The 10,434-nt window shown below is 40.5% G+C and overlaps 1 protein-coding gene across 1 annotated transcript in view; it reads right to left on the bottom strand.

The window, feature by feature from the left end:
• samd8 (sterile alpha motif domain containing 8) overlaps positions 1–10,434 on the bottom strand; it is a 243,737-nt gene that overhangs the window by 165,741 nt on the left and 67,562 nt on the right. The window lies entirely within an intron of this gene.

Below are 10,434 nucleotides of genomic sequence, written 5' to 3'. Positions count from 1 at the left end.
TGACACATGCCCTGGCGTTTAAGTTTTGCACAGTGGTTTCAGATCTCAATTTGTTAAAGGCTGTACAGTTTAGATATAAGCAGAGGTGGCAGTGGTACAGAGATTAGCAATATAGATCCTTCCAACCGATACTGTTGTTGACTCCCTTGGGCAAGACACTGCTCCCACCTTGGCTCGTCATGTAAAAATTATCTTCTCAACCTCCTTCTTCTTGACTGGAGTTCACAGCCTTTTGCCCAGTGTAACGCCTCATTTGAAAGCTACACACAAAACTGATTGTTACTTTTTTGTTGCATTATTGCAGTGTTTATGTCACATTTTTAAGTGTTTTCGTCTCATTTTTGTCTCTTCTATTAATGCTTTTTTGTCGCATTCTCGTCACGTTTTTGACATCTTTTTGTTACTTTTTATTGTGTTATACATGCGTTTCCAATGACATCACGCATTGTTCCGGAGGCCATTTTGAATACAGAAGTAGTATTATGCTGTACTACAACATGTAACAATATCTCTTCTCAGGATGCAAATGAAAGTCAACTGACTGAAGGTCCCAAACACGGCCCCAAAGAGCGCACGTTTATGTGATATAACCAGAAAATGTGGCACAGACGTAGCAGCTCTGTCTGTCGAGCTACAGCAAGATTTACTAAACATCTGCTTCACTCCTCAGACTAACTTAACACATCAAAGAAGAAACAGAAAACTTTTATCTGTGATTTTTACATTTTTTCCATGTCAACAGTCTCAGTCTGAGTCAGTGTTTAAGCTGTTCATGATGTTGGCATGCTACCGGTTAGCAACTGTCAACCAACTATCAATGGCTTCAACACGATAAACACACGTGTGGCTCACATCCATGAACACTGAGGAAATACTACAGTAACAGCTCAGCTCTGACCTCTGTCACATCTTGTAGCCAAGGTTTGGAGTGTGGTTCAGGGCTTTCTCTTGGAGAGGTCGGAGCTGAGCTGTTGAAGCTAAATGCTAACCAGTAGCATGCTAGCATCTTGAACACTGATTCTTGTGTTCTTCACTTACTGGTTTCTTCACATAAATGTGCGCCTCTGGGGCCGTGTTTCTACTATAATCTTCTTGTGCAATGATTATGAGTACATAAAAATGCCACTGTCCATCAGTTGTCTTTCTTTTATATCATGAGTAGAGATATTGTTACATGTTGCAGTCTGGTTGTAGTACTGCATAATTCTACTTCAGTATTCAAAATGGACACTTGTTTTGTTGTGTTTTCCTCCTATTTTGACTCTTTCTTACCAGGAGATTTGGGTAAAGCCAAACGGGAGAGGAGAGTTAAGAGGTTAAATCAGAGAAGTGACTTAAACCTGCTTGGATTAAGACAACTAGTCTTTTATAAGGCTTAGGCAAATCCTGAAATAGAGGGGATCGTTGTTGCTTATTTCCGTTTTGGTGAATGGTGCACACACAGCTGATTTATTCCAATTTATTCATTATTTTGTGCTTTAAAATAACATATTTTTTACAGAGCAAAGAAAGCAATGCTCTGCTTGTGAACATTGCTGTGACCCGCCAAAGAACTATTATTAGTTATTTAAACCTGTGAGACTGCCAAAGTGTAAATGTCATTTCTCTCGGTACAATACTCATTCTACTGGCAGTCACATTTCAAGATTGTCCAAACACAAATTCTCTTAATTCATGTAATTTATGTAATTTATCAACCTAACAATGTGCATTTGGCTGTCTTCTTTGCAGAAACTGTTGGACCAAGTTCTCCAAAGAGGCAAAGACTGAGCAGCACGCACCGAACCACATGGCCAATCTTCTACATGATTCACAAAGTCCTGGCAAAGTTTAAGGCTCAGCCGTGGATGAAATAAAGGCTGGACAGTGGAAATCTCTTTCATTGGATTGTAAATTACCTTACGGACAGACAGCAGGCTGTGAAAATCAACAATATTTTGAAAGAAATGCGTCCTGTTCACTCAGCAGTGCCTCAAGGAAGCACTCTGGCTCCCACTCTGTTTGTACTGTCCTTTACCCTGAGTTTACCCTGATATGGATTCATTTTGTTGCGGTTTGGACACAGCCTTTGCATCTTTGTGCATTTCTTGCTATAGTTACCGCCAGTGTGTAACTGCAGTCCCCCCATTTCCCCCATTTTATTCTTGCGCTTTTTTGGGGGGAGGGGGTTTCCATCCCAGAACATCAAATACCGTTATTTCTTATCTTTCTTATCTTTTTTTTAAATATTTATTGGCTACAAGTCTAGAGTTACAATTATTACTAAATATATGCTGATATTTTATTAATTGTACATGATGTATGTCAGTAATTCTGTTAATTTCTTCTGCTTCAGGATGTAACAGTAAAGTTTTGTTTTCTGCAAAAATAAAAGTAGCAACATAACCCCTCCCCTCAGACAGAGACGAGAGTTTTGACGAGAGTTTTATTTTTTTATTATATTGTATTATATGGAACATTGCCAACTGCTTAATTCATCCCAGAACATCAAATGCTTTTATTTCTTATACAACTTTCTTTCTTTCTTTCTTTCTTTCTTTCTTTCTTTCTTTCTTTCTTTCTTTCTTTCTTTCTTCCTTTCTTCCTTTCTTTTTTTTGTATTCTTCTTATTATTGTCTCTGTTTGTTTGTGGTTTAAATAAAGTATTTCAAACTTGAACGCACATTCCTCAATCATCACATCATTCTTTTAAATTCCATGAATCTCGATCTACTTTAGTCGCTTTTTATTTTTACTTCTAATTGAATCTTTATTTTACCAGGCAGTCCCATGGGAATAAAAGAAATATATGAGAGGTTCAAGTGACAATTTATGGCTATTTTATGCCCAGAAAGACTTTGACCGCTCCGTATTGCAGCCGTATCTGTATTTACTTGCGGTCGGCTGTTTCGGCTTTCGCTGGTGTTCAAGGTGACTTTGGGGGCTCGTAAGTGCAAAGTTCAGCTCACAGGAAGTGGACAAAGGTCAAATTAGTCAAGAGACTCAAATAGTAACAACAGGACGGTTTCCACTTTGAACTGTCACATGAAAGGAAGAGCTGGATCTCTCTGTGTATTAAACCAGTTTTCTTGCAGTAGCACGGCCTAGTATGGGATAGTATCTGTAGTAGCAGCAGAAGTATTTTGTAGTATAAGACTTGATCTATTCCTAATCAAATAATAAACATTCCTCATCTTTATCTTGGTCCCCCACATAGTCTGCAGTGCTCATTCATATTTATTGGCTACAAGTCTAGAGTTGCGATTATTACTAAATATATGCTGATATTTTATTCATTGTACATGATGTATCTAGTAATTCCGTTAAGATAAGATAAGATAAACCTTTATTGATCTCACAAAGGAGAAATTCACTTGCTACAGTTGGCGTAGAGTTAATAAAGTGCAGCTGATACAGAGATTATTGCACATGTTACTTTACAGTCTTATTGTACAGTCTGACAGCAGTGGGGATGAAGGCTTTGCGGTAGCGCTCCGTCCTGCACTGAGGGTGTCTCAGTCTGCCACTGAGAGAGCTGCACAGCTCTTCTACAGTCCGTGCAGTGGGTGAGAGGTGTTGTCCATGATGGAGGTGAGCTTGGCTAACACCTCACCTCCTCCACAGAGTCCAGGGGGGAGCCCAGGACGGAGCTGGCCCTCCAGACCAGCTTGTTCAGTCTATTTTTGTCCCGCTCTGTGCTGCCCGGGGCCCAGCACACGGCAGCGTAGTGGAGAGCAGAGGATACCACAGAGTCATAGAAAGTCCTGAGCAGAGGCCTGCTCACTCCGAAGGACCTCAGTCTCCTCAGAAGGTGGAGGCAACTTTGGCCCTTCTTGTACAGGGAGTTGGTGTTATGGGACCAGTCCAGTTTATTGTTGAGGTGAACACCCAGGTACTTGAAACTAAATTAATTAAATTAATTAAAGGGGGGTATTATGCAAAATCGACTTTTTCAAGCTTTACATCATGTTATTATGTCATTCCCTCATTAAAAACATGCCTGAAGTGTTGCCTTGGCACATTCACGTATTTCTGAGTAATCTGTAAAAACTCTGATGGCAGCCATTTTAGGGATAAGTTTGCCCGAGTCCTCCTAGGAACGCCCCCACCTCCTGGAGACGCCTCCGAGCTTTCATCACCAGCCGAGTAACCAATCACTGCTCCTCAGCAGAACCCCCTCCCCACTGATGCCACAGACAGCGTGTGGAGGGGGCGTGTTGGAAAGGGTCAGAGGTTCTTAAAGAGACAGAGGCCTATTTCAAGACATTTGCTACAGCCATTTTGAGAGAGCAATTTTTATACGAGGCAGTTATTCTAATTTACTGCATTTACAGACCAACAAAAGGTTTCGTCATCAGTAGTGTGCTATAGACTGTTGCTATGTGATTGAAAAAAGCATAATACCCCCTCTTTAATTTCTTCAGCTTCAGGATGTAACAGTAAAGGTTTGTTTTCTGCAAAAAGAAAAGCAGCAACACAACCGCGCCCCTCAGACAGAGACGAGAGTTTCTTTATCAAAGAAGAGTTCTTCTGCTTGGTCTGCTTTAAAACATCTTCCTCCCACCACTATCTGGTGAGTATTTTTCGACATTTTTTTTCTTTACTTGTAATCATTACTCAAGAAGATAACAGTGGAGAGGTTAGAGCAGAGCTGGTGAAGCTATATGCTAACCGGTAGCATGCTAGCATCTTAAACACTGACTTACTGGTTTCTTCACATAAACGTGCGCTCTCAGAGGTCATGTTCTAACTGTACTTAAAAATGCCACTGTCAATCAGTTCATACTTTCATTTTCATCCTGAAAATTGTCTTCCCCCTTAACTGTTTTCAAACATGACCATATATGGGCGATTCCAGAGATGCTAACCCTAACCCTAACCCTAACCCTATTGACTTAACATGGCTGTCACGGCAACAGCTTAAAATAGTTTACCTTTTTCTATGTCACTTCTTGTCAGTGTCCAATAAGGAATTGAAACTATAAACATCACAATATAATTTTGTTAACTATATTTTAGCAAATAACTGTGTCTAATGTGTCACTTTAAGTTTGATCCAGTTATGAAGCTCCGACATAGTTCAAGACTAAATGCTATGTTTATTAAGTTACATTCGTGTTACGTTTTCAGTACATTGTCTTTCCAAAAGTTGTTCATTTAAAATTTTACAAGCTTTCAGTGTTGCCTTAATGCCTTTTGCTTTAAATATTGAAAATGTGTGAAAATGAGTGTGTTGTGTTGTATATATTGTAAGACCACATCAGCATTAGATATTAACAAAAACTTAGACGATGCTTTGATAAGAACTTGTGAACAATGTGGGCTTTTCTACCAACCTCTGAGTGCAATTCACATTCATTTTCTGTTTTCTTCATCAAGTCTGTGTTAACTGTCCATCTTTATTGATCCTCTGGAAATTATTTGTACACAAGATGCTCAGTAATATGGTAGAGCAAGTCAGCTGCCGTTGTGTCCTTGGGCAAGACACTTCACTGACCTCTAATATGGAGTATGAAACAGAACAGGCTCGAGAAGACTCACTGTGCACTCCTCTGTCCACTCTCACTCCATTATCTCTACTCCTTTTCACAACATGGGCCTCTTTGGGATCCTATTGGCCGACCCGGTGACAACTCCCACCCAATCAGAGGGGCGTGGGATAGTCCGGTCCAATCAGCTTCAGTCTAACCTCCAGCGCCCCCCGTCACGTGACCACGACACTAACAATGAATGATGGTTATTGCCCTGTGGTTATTACTATGCCCAGCCATAAAGGGAGCAGGGTGTTTTTTTTTTCCCTTCAGATAAATCTATGTTTAAGGAACTGGAATTCTCCTCTTGTAACACTTCTGTGGATGAGCTAAAGCTAAAGATGCAATTGTATTTTCTTTTGCCTGAGAGAGCAAATCATATTATGAACTCTTGCGTGCGTGCACATGTTAGTGCTTTGCAGAAGTCTTATCAAGGAACAGCTTCCCGATACAAGCCTGCATTTGGCTGAAAATATATGAATAATAGGTTATGTATTTATCCTAATTACAACTTTTCTTTCTAATGCGGCCCACACTACAATTCTTGCTGGCCTGTTTCCTGAAATGTGTACCTTTAATTGCAAAATCTCATTTACAGGCACAAATAGCGTGGTAGTGTTTGGAGATTCCAAGTCTGAAAGAGTCAAATCCAAATGTAACTTATGATGAAGTATGTCTGTGTTCCTTTACTCTAGATATTTTTTTCCAAAGTGGGAACCTTGATTGGAGAAGTTTGGACACGTCTGCACAGCCCTTTGTCATACTTAGTTTGTTATATTGACAACATGTGGTCAATCTTTCACAGTGTTTGTACTTCCAGGAATAAAAACAGCTGTATCAGTGAGAGCTACGTCAATGACCTGCAGCTCGGTATCAACAACAGGCACAACACAGACTAAGAAAACGGGCTTTCACAGAGTCATCACTAAATGAATACAAAAAAGAAACCACCAATCATAATATAAAACAGAATATGAGCCAGTGTTAACAGTGTTTTCTACACTATCTGACTGTTATGATCTGGGGTTGCTACAGTTCAGGTCCAGGTTCAGTAACACTATGTGCCCAAATAATGAGATCACCAGGATTTCTTCTTCCCTGATGGCACGGGTATACTCCAAGATGACAACGCCAGGATGCAGCATGAGACATTATTATCACACGGGAATTGGCTGCCACAGAGTCCAGACTTAAGCCCATTGAGAATCTTTGGGATGTGCGGGAGAAGGCTTTGCACAGTGATCACACTCTCCTATCATCAGTGCAAGAGCTTAGTGAAAAATGAATGAAACACTGGATCTTTTGACATTGCAGAGGCTTTTTGAAACAATGCCACAGTGAATGCCTGTTGTAATAAACTTGTTTTTGCTATATAAAGTGACAAGCTCCTCAAATGGAGTGACCGTGATGGTAGATGGTAAATGGTCTCGACTTATTTAGCGCTTTTCCACCTACATCAGGCACTCAAAGCGCTTTACAGCAAGGATCCACTCACCCATTCACACTCTCATGTGGCCATACCGCCTTTGCTCTGCCCAATCCCGTCAGACCTTGGAAGCTAAGCAGGGAAGTCTGGTCGAAACTTGGCTGGGAGAATGTAGTGTGTGAGTGAGTGGTTGGTGGTGGTCGGAGGGACCGATGGTGCAGACTGGTTGCCTTGCTTCCGTCAGTCTACCCCAGGGCAGCTGTGGCTACAATAGTAGCTTACCACCACCAAGTATGGAGTGAATGAATAAAGCATCTTTGAGTGTTCAGAAAAGCGCTATATAAAACCGATGCATTATTATTACACCAATGTATTCAGACACTGGAGGCAAGACAGGTGAAGTTTCTTGCCCAAGGACACAACAACAGCGGGTAGCTTCAGGAGGCGGGATTCGAACCCGTCGACCTTCCAATCATGAGATGACCCACTCTACCATCTGCACCATCGCCCACATCATATTCACTGGTGAGTATTTACAATGAAACACTTACATTTATTTTGAGCTGAAAAGTTTCCAAACTATCTAAAACTGATATATTTGTTTGAAAACACATTTCAGATTTCCAGTGGGGCTTCAAGATCAGTAGCAACTGTATCAAAAATGTAAAAAATGTGTAATATGCAAGTAACAAAATCAATGGGAGAGTAACTAATGCCTCATCTACAACCCTGCTAAGTGCTATAGTTCATATGCATATACATTCTCTCAAACATTAATACTCCAGTGTGCACAGTCAGCTGAATGTTCATATCACAAGACAGAAACCTTTTATTTTTCAACATCGGATTCGTTCAGCCCTATAATGTACAGCTTCATTTCATGTCTTTGAGCAACAAGACTGATCTTTATCATTGTCTTTCACCTTTAGAGACAACAAACCCAATTGAACAGCCGAACAATAGATGATAAGCTCTAGTTTTATTGCTGCGTTAATACTCAAACATTGCCTTGACAGTTATTATTTGCAGATAACATTACTACCGCTTATGGGCCAAAGTCACAAAACAAGAAAAGCTCCCAACGTCCTGTACACATTTAGTTCATGTGCAATCAATAGCTGCATATGTTTATAAAATATTCATTTAAACTGTTGTTTTGTCTACCATATTGTTGAACATATAGGATGCAGTGGCCTACATGGGATGATCTAATCTTATCTTTGGGGCATAGTCCATAGGTGCAAGTACAGGTCATGATGTTTAATAAGACAAAGTCAGCATTATGTTTCTCTGGTGGGTCCAAAGGAAACACGAGACGAGAGATGATTCGAAATAAAGGACTAAACAGGACTAATTTGTGACTACATCTGGACAGGAGGACTAAACATAGGCCCACTGAGCTACTACAATACACTGCGTGAACACCCCAGGACGGAATCAAGCTGCAACAATGAATCAAGACTATACCGGGACCAAACTGCTCACACTTGTTGGCTCCAGAACTCTGTGTTTATGCAAGTTTGATTCAAAACCAGTGGCTTTCGCAGGAAGTGTACCAGGGTCTGAGTTATAACCAGGCTCAGCTAGGTATGGCAAAATCCAAGACATTAAAGTGGCAAAATAAAGTTGTAATTTAGTTAAAGAAATGCAAAACGTAAATGTAAACAAAGGGGAGTAACATGGTGTGCAAACAAGACCAATAAACAGGTTCCAACCTAAACAAATCACAAACCAAACATACGAACAACACAATTAGGCCTAACATATATTGCAAACAAAGTCATGTCTAAACAAGCGAGTGTTCATTTCAAGTCACATGAAAGTGAACATTCCAAAAAGCAACACAGACAAACGGCATACTGGCCACGAAGTGTGCAGAGGGGTGTGTCCTTAAGTAGGCGTGGCTACACGGGTCACTACAAGGTCAAATACACACAAATATCCTTTTTGTTTTTGCATAAAAGCTGCATAATGCATCTTTAAGGCACACATAAAAGTAACATACAAAAAGGCGATAACTTGACAGTTTCTCTTACGCGACACATGAGAATGCACTCTTAAAATCTAATGTTCAACTGTCTCAAACAAAGACCGGCAGAGCCAGACTGCAGCCCATGTACCACCAGTGATACCTGAGAAACCCTACAGCAGATCTGGACTCCACTTGAAATGTGCATACCACAGCTTGAGAACCGGCACCTATATGAGAAGTCTGGTTCCACTTTGTTGCAGCCTGTAAGACATCATGGGACGGCGCTATGAGTGTAGTTACATAACAGAGCAGACACATATGTTGACCAGGTGGAGACATTGGAGCAGATCCAGTGCTTAAGAACTTGAACACACAGCATGTCTGATTCTGAATCAGAAATTGCAATAGAACACAAAATCATCATGCACCAAGAAATGAAGGTGGTTTGAGACCTTCTGCCACATTTCTGATATATTTATGAGAATGTGCAGGAGGTATGAGGCTATTCCTGTATTCAATATTAGGCTCATCATTTCTTTTCAATCTTTAAGAGAATATAAAAAAATCACCAAGAAAACAGTGATTTGCAGTGACAAAAGTGGTGTCCTTCAAAGTACCATCCAGTGAATCTTACAAGGGAACCTAAAATGTGGCCCAGGAACCACCAGTGCCTTTGAAAACCATTGGTGTAGTAGGCAATGCCCATATTGATGTCACTCATTGACCAAATAAGGTGTTGCTGATTGCAGCTGGCCCACACTGTATGACACTGAACAAGAGTGAATAGGCCTCCTGTGTCAACAGGGGCCATTGTGCATATGAAGCCAGTTAATGAAGAGCAGGAGTTACTGAGAATGAACATATACTTAAGCTACCTTTTACCTTCATTGAAACTTTCCCTTAATTTGATAATGTGTAGTTTACACAGAGCCAATAGACACTGAATATTTTAACTATTATCCTCTAAAACCCTAAATTGTTCTTATTATTATTATGTCATGGACACTGGCCATCTAAAAAGTTATGCTTTGTAGTCAGCTGCTCTAACAGGCTCAAACTGATTTATTAAAGTGATAGTCTGTAAGATATTTAATTAATCACTGGAAAACTTGTCTCATCTGTAGAAGTTATGGCATCGGGGATTCAGATACTTGCTGAGATCAGCAAAAGGAGGGACTTCAGAAAATATAATAATTAAATAGCCTAGGGCTATTACTTCTGTTGCATCAAATTGCAGGCCCAGAAGGTCAATTATACACAAACTATTACATTTGTAAAACATTTAAACACTTTTACAGCCAGCCAAAAGTTAAAGCCAAACGTCAGCGCCATGGTCAGTTGGAACCAAACATGAAAAATAAGATTCACTGTTTTCTGTGCGAGTCAACATGCTCCATTCTTGAAAAGCTTCCAACGCAGTAGTTTCCTTTATATTGCTGTGCATTTTTCGGGGTCCCCTTCACGGTCCCCTTGACTCCTCAGCCGGGAGCGCGCGCTGTCAGTGTCATGTCCGGGAGCGCGCGATA

Source organism: Gobius niger (assembly GCF_951799975.1).
Source record: "Gobius niger genome assembly, chromosome: 19".
Taxonomy (NCBI): domain Eukaryota; kingdom Metazoa; phylum Chordata; class Actinopteri; order Gobiiformes; family Gobiidae; genus Gobius; species Gobius niger.
This window is presented reverse-complemented; position numbering and strand designations above follow the sequence as displayed.